This window comes from Galeopterus variegatus, unplaced genomic scaffold (assembly GCF_000696425.1).
Source record: "Galeopterus variegatus unplaced genomic scaffold, G_variegatus-3.0.2 Scaffold28, whole genome shotgun sequence".
NCBI lineage: Eukaryota > Metazoa > Chordata > Mammalia > Dermoptera > Cynocephalidae > Galeopterus > Galeopterus variegatus.
In genome coordinates, this window is record NW_007726139.1 from 350,532 (window position 1) to 366,218 (window position 15,687).

General features: G+C 38.7%; 1 pseudogene; it reads left to right on the forward strand.

Moving 5' to 3' along the window:
- The first annotated feature begins 2,493 nt into the window (after positions 1-2,493).
- LOC103588201 lies at positions 2,494-9,647 on the forward strand (annotated as a pseudogene).
- The last annotated feature ends 6,040 nt before the right edge of the window (positions 9,648-15,687 follow it).

Consider the following 15,687-nt stretch of genomic DNA (forward strand, 5'->3'; position numbering starts at 1 on the left):
TTATTAGGACCCCTGTGATTATACTGAATCCATCCAGACAATCCAGGATAATCTCTTCTTAAAATCCTTAATTTAATCACATCTGTAAACTCACTCTGTCATGTAAGATAACAAATTTACAGGATCCTGGGATTAGGATGTGCATGTCTTGGGTAGAGAGCATTATTCTGCCTACAAGAGAGGCTACTTCAGATTTTAAGCAGGGAACAGAAAGATATGTTAGCATAAAGTTAACTGAGAATCAAAGTATTTATGAGTTTCTGTATTTTAGCAATATCAGGTAATCATGTTATAAAATATCTTTTTCTTAGATATTTAATTGTCTTATATACAGTATTTCTCCTTTCTTCCCCAGTCAGGGTGTGTGTGTGTGTGAGTGTGTGTGGGTGTGTGGGTGTGCGTGTGTGTGTGTGTGTGTGTGTGATCTTCAGGGCCAATAACAAGTACACAGAGAATATGAATGTGGGCTTCCATATATCAAAACCATGTATGTATGTATGTATGTTTAATAAATTTATTTTGGTTTCTTAGCCTAAATTCAAAACCACATGGCAATCAACACTTTCTGGCCATGAGAAGTCAAGAGCAGGCAGATATGAATATGAGTTCTGGCTTTGCCATTTAATGGGTGTGTGTTCCTTAGACCAGCACCTGAGCTTGCTGTGACCTGTGTCTCTCATCTGTTAAAAAGGCACAACCATCCTGCCTGGCAGTTTTGTTGTGAAGAATTAAATAATCTGATGGTGGAAGTAACATTTTGATATTCATTGTATCTGGTTTTTATAATAAAGAAAGCAAATGTTTTATATACTTATGTACATGTCTTGAAGGACCTTACTTCTCAAATACAGAAATTAGACATGAACAATCCAAGTTAGATGTTACAATGCGTAAAACAAATATGAGATAGAATTTCTCACATTTGTTCAAACCTGACAAAACAGTGTTTAAAAAAGCGGTAGTCAATATTACTATTATGATAATTATTCACCTATTTAAACACAAAAAAAGAACTGTGACATATTCTCATTGTGGTTATTTTATCAAGTTGCCTCCAAATGGACATCTTTATAGGAGCCACTGCTGGTAGGAGCTAGCAGCCTCATTCTGTTTCTTTATTATCATTACTCACAGATGCTGAGGAATAGAAACTGGTAGCATCCATGCTCCCCGGGTTTCAAAGTCATTTCTAATCTCTTTTCTTTCCTCTGTACTGTAGTTACCCCAAAGTGTTGAGAAATTTGAATAGGCTTAAAATTAAGTTTTCCTTGAAATACTGAAATGGTCCTCAGGCCACTTCAGCCTGTGATCATTAGAAGATGTGCTGGGACAACAAAGGAAGGCTCAGATTAGTGATACGTGTTTGTACGTGCTTATCCCAGCCAATATGAGGGCACGAATATAAATGAAGTGGCCTTCAGATGATAGACATGGTATAATGGCAAATGTAGTCGGCCTAAAGTCAGAGAGCCTTAGTTTTAATCCTGCAGCTAGAAGGGCATGCAGAAGTCATTCATTCTATCTCCTTCATGTTGTTGATTATTCATTCAGAAAATACTTATCCAGGCCCTATGATGTGCCAGGCACTGTTCTAGGCACTAGGAATAAAATGAACAAAAGAGATGTAGGCACAAAGCTCAGAAGACCCAGGGAGTGCAGGCCCCATGGAGACATAGATGATATATATCAACTATTTTATCCCTTTTTACTAAAATCCTTTATTCCAAGGTTTGTGAAATAAAATGCTTTTGAAAATTACTTTAAAAGAAATATACAACATGTATAGAAATAAATGACTATTTAATAAAAATTATTTGAGTGTTTCTCTTTTGCTTTTATGGTTTAAAAGTCCTTGGTGATACTGACCAATCAAATATTCATATATTACCTCTTTACTTTTTTTTAATATTTAATTTTGGATGTTAACTTATTAATTCATCTAAATGAATTCTGAATAATGGGGGTAAAGCCCAATATTGCAGACTCTTAATCTATAAATGAATAACTGATTCTTGATCATTTTTTGAAAAATTGCTGTTTAGTCTGTTTTAGTCTTTCCTGTTATTGTACTATGCTCATCAAGTCTAGTAGCTGAACATGGGGTCTTACCATCAGTTGGCTGCTGAGAGGTGGGTCCTACTCCTCAGAGTAGCAGTGGCTGGCCAGGGTCTCAAGGGTTGGGGGTTGGGGGTCGGGGACTGGTGGCTCAGACTGCCCAGAGCTGAGCTGCATGGACAGGCGGTGAGCAGGACACTGTCATGGAGTGGTGAGAGCCATGGCTCCTGCTTGCCGCTCCCTGGCAGCCTCTGTTCTTCAGCGCCAGCCCCTTGGCAGGAGTGGTGGGCTGGGTGGCTGCAGCCCTGGACTCAACACAGTGGCTCTTTTGGGAAGAGGAGACCATCTTCCTACATGATAGGCTGAGCCAGGTCAAGACCTGGCCGAGCTACCCAGCGAGATCCTCGGAGCCAGGAAGGCCGTGACCCCGACCTGGACATGAATGAGGTGGCCCCATCCCCTCCATCAGATAAGCGCACCCCAGCACCCCAGGGCCAGCACCCACCTGTCCTGCAGGAAGTGAGGAAATGAAAAAAGACCTGGAGGAAGTGAGGGAGTGTACCATATGGCTACTGGGGAAAGAGCATCCCAGACAGAGAGGATGAAAAGAGCCAAGTCCCAGAGAGAAACCATCCTCAGCATGTTTGGAGCTCCGAGCCCAATAAACCAAGGGGAGAGGAAAGATGGGGAGCAGGGGATGCAGATCAAGTAGATTCTGGTAGGTAAGGTCTTTGAATCTTACTGTGAGTGAATTAAGAATGAAGCATGAGGCTTTTTTCTTGTTCTTTAACATAGTTATTTGTGTTTATTTTAATTTTATGTTGCTGGCAGAAAGCAAAAGCGTATAGGAAATTATTTTTGCATTGTAATAAATATAAATTTAAATAAATAAAAAGCAATAGCTCAAAAATGACAACTTAAAAAAAAGTTCTAGTACCTTACACAGTTATTAATATCTCAATTTTTTAAAAAAAATTTCACTTGACAAGATGAAGGCTTTTCCCCTGTATTTTCCTGTATTTTGTGATTAGTCTTTAGAAGATGTATTGGCCTTCCTAAGAAATTTTCTGGGAGTAATATTGATTACACGTAATTTTTATTTTTTAAATGCTGATCTTAAAATCAAACTGCCAATGTTTTTTTGTAAGTGGTTGTTTCTAGTCTACATACAAGCCATTGATCACAGTTTTTGGAGAAATAGCTGACTTCAGGGCTAGAGCAGGATAGTATCAAGATGTGCCTGGAACATCTTGTTATGCCAGAAAGTAAGTATGTGCTAAAAAACAAACAAAAAAATCGGATTTATCATAAGAACAGAGAAGTCAAATTGAAAATGTTCCCACAGGCCAGACTGAGATAATTTGAGCAATTAATTATTTTCAATTAGTTTAGTAATGACTTATAAAACACTGAAAAATAGAAAAATAGGAATTTCTGAATCCATAGTAATAGTGAATAAATAAATAAGGGGAGAAGGAAAGGTTCTGCATATAGGAGGAGGACAAATGTTGACTGGGGAATATGCAGGGAGCAGTGGAGGTGAACAATCTTTATTTTGGAGACTCCAGTTAAGATGGCAGACTAGACGGTCCCCAGTGTCACTCTCTCCCAGAGATCAACCAATTTACAACTATATAGAAAAGCAACATCAGACAAGCTGGGGCCGCTAGAGATCAGGGGAAAAGGAGGAGAGACCTACGGAGTGCATGAAGGCAGGAGAAGCCACAATGAGAGAAGAAAAAATTGCTCTGACCATTTTGTGTCGCAGCTGCTTTAAGGCTGAAACTGCTGAGCACACAGAGCAGGAGCCAGCAAAAGCCGCAGCTGTGCCCTTTGGATGGAGTTGCTTGGAGGCAGCAGGGGAGAAGAGGGCCATGGTGGCCCCCAGGCCAGCAAGACCACTAATAGGGTTCCCGTGGACCCACATAGGAGCAAGGAGCCACAACAACTGAAAAAATGGAGCCACTCAGAGGCCAGTGAGTCATCACCTGGGATTGCTGTATGGCCCGTCCCACGGGAAGTGTTTGCAGCACAGGCAGTGGGAGATTCAGGCCCACCAGGGGAACACAGGCACAGGGAGTACAGCTGATCTGCACCCCAATCAGCGTAGGACCACTCAGAGGAGACTGGTCAGGAATATAGAATTGCATGGGGTGCAGTTTGATGAAAAGACTCAGGCCCAGATCAGAGTTACTACACAACCCAGGTGCACTGAGTCTCTGGAGAGCTGGAAGTACAAATAAAGTCAACCATTATAATCTGTGCTGCACAAAAAGCCTTCCCTAGAGAAGCAGCAGCAAAGCAGCAATTTAGCTAAACCACAGAGCTCAAGTACTGGTCCCAACAGGAAGCTCCCCCACTTTAGAAGAAAGCAAAGGACAAAAAACTTAGTTCTGGCTCAGAGAAACTGCCAGCGCTTCGGGTCCACCCTGGGACCTGAGGCATGGAGCCAGGTACTGGACACCCCCTCCCAAAACCTGGCACACTGCACTTGTGCCTTCGGGGCTACCCAGGGACCTGAGGCATGGAAAAGGGGATGAGACACCCCTCCCACAACCAGGCACACCACATCAGTGCCTCGTGGGCTGCCTGGGGACCCGAGGCTTGGAGCCAGGGACTGGACCCCCCCTCCTACAACCAGGGACACTGTTCCAGCACCTCAGAGCCTGCCCAGGGATCCGAAGCATGGAGAAGGGGAATGGACCCCTCTCCCCTCAACCAGGCCCACTGCAGCAGCACCTCAGGGACTGCCTGGGGAACCAAGGCATGCAGTCGGGGCCCAGGCTCCCCTCCCATAACCAGGCACACTGCCTGCACCAAGGAGCATGCCAAAAACATCACCTCCATGTGGGTGGCCCACCACAGCCACCACAGTAACCACAGCTGCCACAAAAGTGGCTAGACCTCACAACCACCACATAGATGGTCCACCAGCCACTGGAGTGCGTTGACACAAGGAGAGTCACCAGCAGAGGCCAATGAAAAGAATAGGATGTCTCTCTCCACAAAGCCTATTCCAGAGTGACAGAAGAAGCATCTGCTCTATGATAATATTGGGGGACATGATCACACCTCTCAGCATTGGACAGATCATCTAGAATAACCATTATTCTTTCGAAGGAGAAAAGAAATCTAGTGTAATTAGAGGCAGGAGGGGAGGGGAATTGGGTGAGATTGGACAAGGGGCATAAAGGATAAGTATGATTTGTAACAATATATATGCTAGTAATATTGATTTGATTAACATATGTCAATGTTGAACCCCCAAAATATGTCTAATCAATTTTGATTTAATAAAAAAATTTTTAAAAAAGAAAAATCTTTATTTTGCAACCATCTCAGTAAAGATTGAAACAGGAAAGAAACGTCAGTGGATGATAAATCCAGGGGATTATTTTTGTTGAGACAGATATCTTCATGGTCTTAAAATGTCTTTCTGTAGCTTGTTAATTAGTTATGAGAGGGAAAAACAGTAATTACAAAGCAGAAACATTTTTCAACATCTCCACCAAGTGATTAGAATTAACATGACCGGAGAGGGGCAGGTGTACACAGTGTACTTCCGGAGGAGAGAGTCTCTAAAGAAGACATCATCACCTATGCAATATTCTGATAGAAAAATGCAAAACCCAAATCTAGTCACGGACAAACTCAAAGTGGGGTTTATTAGTTTATTTTCTGTTGCTTATAACAGAATATCTGAAACTGAGTATCTTATAAGAAAACAATTTATTTCTTAAAACTTTGGAGGTTGGAAAGTTCAAGGTCCTAAGAGCACTTCTGGTGAGGGCCTTCTTGGTGGTGACTGTAGCAACACATGACGAGGACGGCAGGAACAAGAGAGCTAACCTCATTTGCTCTCCTTATAAAGCCATCAGACCACTCCCATGACAACGCTTTAAACCATCAACACATCACTTCATGAACGGATCAATCCATTCACAAGGGCATGGTCCTCATGATCCAATCACCTCTCAAAGGCCCCACCTTCCAATTACCATAAATGTATTTCCCACCATCTCAACACCGTGACAATTGGGATCAAGTTTCCAACACATAAATTTTGAGGGGACACATTCAACTCATGGCATGAGGAATGTTCTATTAACAAAACATGACAAAAAATAAAAAATAAAAGAACAAGAAATAGGACTGCATTCATTCTGCGGAAATGTTCCAAGTTAAAGGAAGCTTAAAAATATATAACTGAATGTAATACATGAGTCTAGTCTGAATCTTGTATTAGAAAATGGGGAGGAAATACTATATTGGATATCATCAGGTCAATTGACAAAAAAAAAGGAATGAAAATGGTAGTTTAGATACAACTGTTTCATCAATATTAATTAATTTCATTCAAATTGATTACTGTGGTTACATAAAAGAATATTGTTTTTCTTGGGAAATACTATTTAAGGTTAAAGGCTCATAATAAATGCACTCTTAAATGACTCAGAAAAACAAATTATATAGGACATAGATAAATAGACAGAAATAGATAGGTAAATTTAGAAAACACATCATAAAAGGAAGGGTAAAAATATTAACATTATGCAACTTGGAGACAGAGTCTACAAGTAGGTGTTTTTGGTACTACACCTATTTTTGCAATTTTTCTGTATGTTAGAAAGTATTCCAAATAAAAGTTTTAGATAATAAAAAATAAATGTAAAATAATGAATCAGTAGGGAAAAAAGTCAAAAATCTTTTCTCTAGAGCATTCTACCAAAGTAGGTTTTTCTGTTATTTTTTATTGCTTCACCCTGCTATTTGCTTTTCTGGTGTTTAAGTGGTTTGTAATTATTTATTTATTCATTATTTGCTGATTGTCTGTCTCCCTAGGAAATAATCCCTGAACACAAGAATAGTGCTCGCTATGTTCACCATCACTGTCCTAACATCTAGCATGGCACCCATCACAGTCCAGGAACTGAATAAATATCTGTTGATTACATGGGAGAAGAAGTATTAGTATTTATATATTTGTCTTACTATAGAGGCACTTTCAACCTTATCTTTTGTTTCCAGTTTTTCCTAATGAGACTTGTGGTACTTTCCATTGCAGAATTGAGTGGGGAAGAGAAAATGTACATTTAATTGACTGTATATAATGTACTATGCACAGTACTATTAAAGCATTATTATTAAAAGAATGTGATATCTACATTCAGAGGGCTTACAATTTATTCAAGACTAAAGCAAATTATTTTATTTATTATGATCTCTAGAATTTAAAACTTTGGCCTAAAGATTACATAATATTTATTAATCACAATGAATGAAAATGAAAATACTGAAGTAAAATAAAACTTGTATAAATAGTTCTGGCTTAGTATCTATATCTATGTATGTGGATTTTGGATGACAGTCATATAATGAATCAATTATATAACTAAGAACCTAGAAATCCTCATTTTTAGAGTAAATATTGAAATTATGACAGCTCTTTAAACATTCAAGTAGAATAACAAATTTGAAACTTTGTAAGGAGAAATAAACTATTTAAAAATGTCAGCACTAACCAAGATGTATTAATAATGACCTCACTTAATTTACAAAGAGTGACTTTACCATATGGTTTGCTTTTGGTTACTCATCATTACTTTTGTCCTTCAAATACTACAAATATATCCATGATCCAAAATACATTTTTTCAGTGGTTTTATTTAATAAAAGTAATAAAATGTATGACCACCTAGTTCTGATATAAAGTTCTAAACAAACAAAACGTGTATAAAAGAGTTGTTAAGCATAAAATAGCCAACTTTTAAATGTTGAAATTTGTTTAGAGAAAAAATATATAGAAATAAGTTGTCTCCAACTTTCAGCCTGACGGAAAACCAACTACAGAGTTGGGTAAAACTGTCAAAAACAGCAATTTAGCTTTGCTGATGCCTCCAGAATGGGCTCCTGTGATATGAAGTGTTGACAGTTAAAATGACATTGGTGGCAAGCAAAGAGTGAGGGCCAGCCTTCCACCAGTCTGAGGTTACGGTTCTGTCTGAGGTAAGCAATGGACTGGTGAACCAGCCAGAGATTTGATAGGGAGTTCTAGAAGGTCAGATAGTCATATGGGCCTTGAATAATCAGAATTAATACCGTCAATGTATAGTGTGAAAATGAAACTAAGAAAACACTTCCATACAAGATAACATTTAAATAAAGATAGGAATAAATTTAACAAAAAAAGAAAAATTCAAGATTTGTAAACTGAGATCTGTAAAACATTGTTGAGAGAAATTAAGAAAGGTTGAAGTAATAGAAATTTAATGCCAGTGGAACAGAAGACTCAATACTGTTAAGATTCTAGCCAGATTGATCTGTAAATTCATCATAATCCCTATCAAAATCCTAGCAGTCTTTTTTGTAGAAATTGACAAACATTTTAAAATTGATATAGAAATGCAAAGGACCTCAAATAGCTAAAGAGATTTTGAAAAATAAGAGGACTTACACAACCTGATTATACAATCTTTATATAACCTTACTATAAAGCTATAATAATTAAGATAATGTGGTATTGGTATAATTATGACAGATAGGTCAGTGGAACAAAATTTATAATTCAGAAATTATCCCTTACATTTATGATCAATTGGTTTTCCACAAAGGTGCCAAGTCAGTTCAACGGAAAGCGACAGTGTTTTGAAAAAAAAGGCGCTGAGACCATTGAAAATACGTATGCAAAAAACAAACAAACAACAACAAAAAAACACAACTCTATCTCACACCATACACAAAATTTAAATGGATCACAGGGGCAGCAGGGCATTAGTGCAGGAAGCTCAGCTAGGTATGGGGTTGGGGATGGGGAGGTGAAGGGGGTGGAGGGGGACGGGCCTAGACTCCACAACCTCAGCCCGTCCCAGGAGACGCAGCGTCCCCAGTCTGCCTCCATAGCCACCTACAAGCTGGTGCTGATCTGGCATGGCGATACCGCCTGGAACATGAAGAGCCATTTGAGCCCAGAGGGGCATAAGGAGCCAAGCGCAGCAGAGAGGCACCGTGAGACGCTGGCTATGAGTTTGTCATCTGCTTCGTGTCAGTGCAGCAGAGACTGATCGGGACCCTTCACAGTTCTGGATGCCACTGACGAGATGTGACTGCCTCAATGAGCGGCACTATGAGGGTCTGACTAAACCCAGTAAAGCAGAAACTGCTGCCAAGCATGGTGAGGCCCAAGTAACGATAGGGAGATGCTTTTACAACATCCCACCACCTCTGATGGAGCCTGACCATCTTCTACAGCGACATAGAAAAGGATCGCGGGTGTGCAGACCTCACTGAAGATCAGCTACTCTAGGAGAGCTCTGCTCTTTTGAAATCAAGAAATTGCTCCCCAGATTAAGGAGGAGAAGCCGGTACTGATGGTAGCCCATGGCCACAAGCTTCTGGGCACTGCCAGTCATCTGAAGGCTCTCTCTGAAGAGGCTATCATGGAGCTGAACCTGCTGATTGCTATTCCCATTGTCTATGAATTGGACCAGAACTTGAAGCCCACAAAGCCCATGTAATTCCTGAGGGATGAAGAGACCATGCCGAAAGCCACAGAAGCTGTGGCTGCCCGGGGCAAGGCCAAGAAGTGCAAGTAAGCAGGCAGACTACTTTCCCAAGGAACACCCTCCCTGCCCATCCCAGTCCTCTGCTCCTCTGCCCTGCACGTGTCACGCTGAGCACATCTGTAGACATCTTAAGTTGTAGCTGGTGGCACCCACTTTCATTTTATCCATTTGGTCTCCTGCATCCACTCTCCTTGTACGATCTAGTCAGAATGTCACCTCTGGGGCGTGGGTTTTTAGTTGAAGCTGAGGTTAAGGCTTCTCTTATCCTAGAGGGTTGACGGGTAGTAAATCTGGAGTTTCTGCTAGTACTTTGTTTACTAAGGACCTGCTTGAATATGAAATAGGGACTAACCATGCTAAGGCATGACTGAGGAATAGAAGCAAGAGACCCTGTTTGTGTTCCCAGGAGCCAGACCTGTACTCTTCTGTAGTTAGGTCATTGTCTGGGAGGCTTTGGTCATTCAGCGAATGATAAAATGTAAACTGCATGGTGATTTAAAAAAAACGGCTATTTTCTCGCTGACCCCAGAGAACCGGCTCCAGAAAGTTGGGATCAATCCCAAATTAATTTTATGTGTTGCATTTACTTTTATGGAAAAAAATATATATGTGTATGTATATATATGTATATTTTTCCACATATTTAAATGAATAATACAAAACAAAATCTTTTCTGGGGTTTCTAGTGGTTGCTGAAATAGTTCTACATGTGGTCTTTTGAAAATATCATTCTTCACATGAATATGGGATACAATCCTAAACTTCTAAGGGATAGGAATTCACCCTGCTGTATATTTTAGAACCCCTCCTTGCTTTCTGAAATGCCTCTTGATCATGTCCAAGAGCGTCTTTCACTATGTCTGATTTCTGAGTCACGTTCCAGTTGCTTGGCCTAGCTACTTGGGCCCAATGCCCTTTTTTCCAGGTCAGTATAATAAAGGAGTGATGTGCAGTAACAAAACAAAACTAAACAAAGGATAATAAAATGAAATATAAGAACTGAAACATAAAACTTTTAAAAGAGAATATGTGAGAAAAACTGTGACCTTAGGTTAGGCAAAGTGGTAAGGTCGGACAAAGTGCAGATATGACAACAAATGCACAAACCACTTTTTAAAACCTGTCAAATTGGACTTCATTGAAATTAAAAACTTTATTTTTCCAAAGACACCATTAAGAAGTTGAAAAGACAAACCACAGAGTGGGAAAAAATATTTGAAAACCATATATCTGATAAGACTTGCACCCAAAATATATAAAGAAATCACACAACCAAATAACAGAAAGAAAAACATCCCAATTAAAAAAAAAAAATGAGCAGAAGACTTGAGTAGGTATTTCACTAAAGATACACAAATAAATGGCTAATAGACAAATGAAAGATACCCCCAACATCTGACCGGCCTGTTGGCTCTGTTGGTTAGAGTAAGGCCTTGTAACACCAAAGTCATGGGTTCAAATCCCCATAGCAGCCAGCTACCAAAAAAGACACCCAGTCAAAATAGAAGGGGTTTTTATTGGTTTTTGTTTTCTTTTTTTTTAAAAAAAAAAACGATGTACAACATTATTAGTTATTACAGAAGTGAAATTAAAACCTCAGTGATATATGACAACACACACACTACAATGACTATAATTAAAAGACACACAATACCAAGTATTCATAAAGATGTGAAGAAACGGCCCCTCATGTTTGCTGCTAGGAATGTAAAATAGTTTAGCCTCTTTGCAAAACTGTTTGGCATTTTCTTAAAATGTTAACCATCAACTTACCACATTAACCAGCAAATTCCTCCCTAGAAATCTACCCTAGAGAAATGAAAACATGTCCACAAAAGGACTTCTATGTGAATGTTCACGGTCGTCTTATTCATCACAGCCCAAAACTGGAAACAATGCAAATGTCCATCAACTGGTCAATGGATAAACAAAACGTGGTGTATCAACAAAATGGAATACTATTTGGCAGTAAAATGGAATGACGTACTGACATATGCAACAACATGGATGAACCTCAGAAACATTAGCCTAAGGGGGAAAAGCTACATATAAAAACCTACATATTATATTATTTTATTTATAAATATATCCAGAAAAGGCAAATTAATTAAAACAGAAATCTAGTCAGTGGCTACATCAAGCTAGGATGGGGGCTGGGACTGACTGCAAACAGGCTTTTGAGAATTTTTGGAAAGTGATAGAAATGTTCTAAAACTGAATTGTGGCTTTAGTTGAACAACTTTAAATCTGCTAAAAATTATTCAATTATACACTTACAATGGTGAGTATTATATATGTAAATTACATTACAATGAAGTTGTTAAAAAAAAAGAATAAGCTGTCATATGATGAATTAAGATTGACAAAAAGATCCTAAAATAATCTTTGTAATAAAATCTAATGTGTCCCCCTGTAGACTCCCACCACCCACATACCCATATACTTGCACTTTATATTGTGACTCTTCCCCATTAAATTATATCAAGATGCAGCCAGTTCCTCAGGGTAGGCTTATCACAACAAAGTGTTGATACGGAGAAATAAGTTTTTGTCCTTAAAGCTTTAAAATACGCTTCTAAAACACCTGGAAAAGATCGTAACTTTGCGAATGTTCTCTCCAATGCACCCTCTATACCTGGGCTGAACCAAGGGGTGGAGAAGATGGTAACATAAAGAAACCAGTGATAGTCTTGATGAATTTAAATACATAGGAATACTTAGAAAAAGCCTGTATTTAGATAACGCCCAGAACGTGAGCAAAATCCCTGAATTCCTCAGGTTCAGTAAGGTGAACAGAGCATCCTCTCTGGAGGTCTAGTCAGGCCTCAGAAAGCTCTATCAAGTTTCCTACAGCTCTGAAGTGGCGAGGAAGCAACCAGTTTTGACCTGTGCACTAAAAAGAGATGAGGAAGCAGCTGAGAGTGAGGACCAGTTCTCCAGAGATCTTGGAATTCCAAGGAGAGACAGCTCCCCCAACCTTATCACAGAAGCGACCCAGAACACAGGTGTGATTCTGGGAGGCAGGAGACAGGTCAAGGAAATCCTGAATTGGCTCAAATTGCATGTATTCCTTCTGGCAGAATGGGAGCATGAAACAGAAAACAACTCTGTTTACAGAAGAACAAGAAACAAGGAAATTACATTTCACCCATGTTAAATTTATAGGCTGAGACTTATACCTGCTTTATAACACTATAATGCAGTCTTGCAACATTTTTTTTTTGTATTATTACTCTCCTAAGGAGACTTTTTAGACATTTTTCTCCCGAATTGCTCCCATCATAAAATTTTAACATCACAGATATACTATATATATCTTTATGTGTAGTATTTATATCTGTGTCTAATATATACATAAATAAAGAGCAAGGGGTTTGGGTTTTTTTTTTTTTTTTTTTTTTTTTTGCTTCCCCTAAGAATGAATTTTTGAGAGCCTGGCAGCAAGAAATCTCTTGCACCAAAGTTTGCAATGTTAAAGATTAGAATTTATTTGAATGCCATTTAAAGGAGCCCGTGGTAGTGGTAGCTGAGGGAGCTTCTTTTAAGACCCCAGGCTCCCTGATAACTTAGAATGACAAGCATTCATAGAGCAAAATCATAGGGCGGGGGGGGGGGGGTCCCAGGAGTCATGTGTGAATCTGATTGGTCAGCAGTAAGGTCTGGCATCTTGGCTGATATTTTTCATGGTGCCTTAGGGTCCAGATTGTGTGCTCTTCAAAGCTCGTTTATAGTTGGTCGTTATCTCCAAAGACAATTTGAGACTGTCCTTACAGATGTTATCCTAAACTGTAAGGCTTTTATTTAACAAACAAACATCCTGACCTTCAGATCAAGTCTTAGCCTAAAGAACCTAAGGAACTTTGTGTAAGCAACTCTACTCTTCTCTTATTATTGTGACTCCTAAGAATCCAGCCTGTCCTAACTGATCAAGCAGTTTTTCTTTAGCTACCCTGACTCACCACACACACACACACACACACACACACACACACACACACACACACACACACACACAGGGGTCAGGGAGTTAGCTAGGAGAGATTGGGGTTTGTTCCTGGTATCATAGGTATAAAGTGGGGTGAATCTAATCTTAGTAATTATGGACACCATGGATTGATCCTTCAGGTGAAAAATTAATCAGTAGATCAAAGTGTTGGTGAAAGGTCATCCCAGGAGAGGGTCAGCAAAGGCTCCCATGGAAGAAGGGTTTGACATGTTTGCAGAATTGAGAGAATTCTAATTTCTTTTGGGAGTTGGCAGGAATACTCTTCATGGAAATCATTTGACATGTTTTAATTATTGTGATGTTCCTCTTTCTATTTAGCATAGTAAATGTCATAAAAAAATAGTAAAATCAATAAAGAAATGACAGGGATTCGAATAATTCAAGTTGTAACAAGTAGTAAAGAAAAATATAGATCAGCTTTGTACTAGACCAGCTTTAGGAGTGCTTGAATTGTTGTGCTCACAAAGTTGACATACCAAAACATCTCTAAATTCTAGCTCTTTTCATACTAAAATGGGCATAATCCATCATGACTATTCAAATTCAGGAAATTCTGATGTAACTGTAGTTTTAATAGGAGTATTTAAAATGCACTTGATTTTTAAAATAATATTTTCCTTTAATATCTTGAGAAAATATTTGGATTAGATGGCTGTGACTCAACTCTTTCCAAAAATACATAGTTAAATGCATCAAATTAAGGTGATGGCATTGAATATAGAATAAGTCAACTTGAGGACAATCCATGTTTTACATGCTACACTTTTTCTGAATGAAGGAAGATCTGCTTATCTATCTACCTTTTTCTATCCACATTTATATCTGTATTTATAAATATGTATATAAGCATTGATAATTTTGACTGAATTTAGAAATTAATTTAAGACAAATGGCACAACAATCCACTCAAATAAACAGATTCTTTGAAAAGTGTGCAGTTGCTTACTGAATGCAATTGTCAGATAAAGTCTACATAGTGCCTGAATCAAGTGTAGGAAACCAATTAGGTGATTTAATGTAGTCTTCACACACACTTTTTTACCTTTCCAAAATGACTCTGTAAACGAAGTAAAAGAGTTGCCTAGATTTGTATAGCAAAAAGAAGAGGTCAAAAATTAATATACAGATTATAAGCATCACAGAAAAATTACTAATACTTAGGTTAAATGTTTTAAAATGTTAAAGACTAAAGCATATCAATAACAAAATAATAAAGATAAAGTAATGAATAAAAATATAAAGTAAAAAATAAATACAAAAATACCACATTCAGGTAACAATGTCATTAGCAACTAGATAGTTAAGGTAAAGATCTACCACGCTTGGATGTGAAAGGCCTGATAGTAAATATTTCATATTTTGTGCACCACAAATAGTCTGTGTCACATATTCTTTATCTTTTTTTTTTCTTTTTACAACTTTTAAAAAATGTAGAAACCACATTTTGCTCAAAGCAAGGACTCACATAGAGTTAGTGGCTTGCTAAATACAGACTGATGGATTGAAAGATGGGCTTAATTTTCCACTTACCTGAGTTAGGAAACTGACAAATTCAAGAGTAGCTTTGCAAAAGGAGAAAAAGAGAAACATGGCTTCCAGAATTGCCTTTCAAGTATGCACAATTGTGTGAGTTGATTCCTCAGTTCTACATTTTTGTCAGAGAAGTATTTCATCAAAAACATCTTCACTTTATTATTCTGGCCTCTATCCATAGTGTTAATATGATTTTGAAAAAGGGCTAATAAAATATCAAAAGTAAGGCTGTCTCTTCGTAAGTCTCCCTAAACAGACCACCAATAAATGATGGCTTAAACTACCTGACCTGAAAGATAGCTAACTGTTGGGCCATGTTGCGGCGCAATCAAATCATAAGGCGCCTGCCTAAGTATGGTTCCTGTTCCCTAAAATAGATCAAGCGGTGGCCATCTTGCTGGCATAAGGCCTCCGCCGCCGTTTCACGAGCGCTTTAATGCACGTAGCTAGAAGTCCTTCTTTTCCGGGGCCCAGTGACTAAGCAGTTTTTGCCCGCCCTGTCATCACCCCTCTTCATAACTTGTGGCTTCC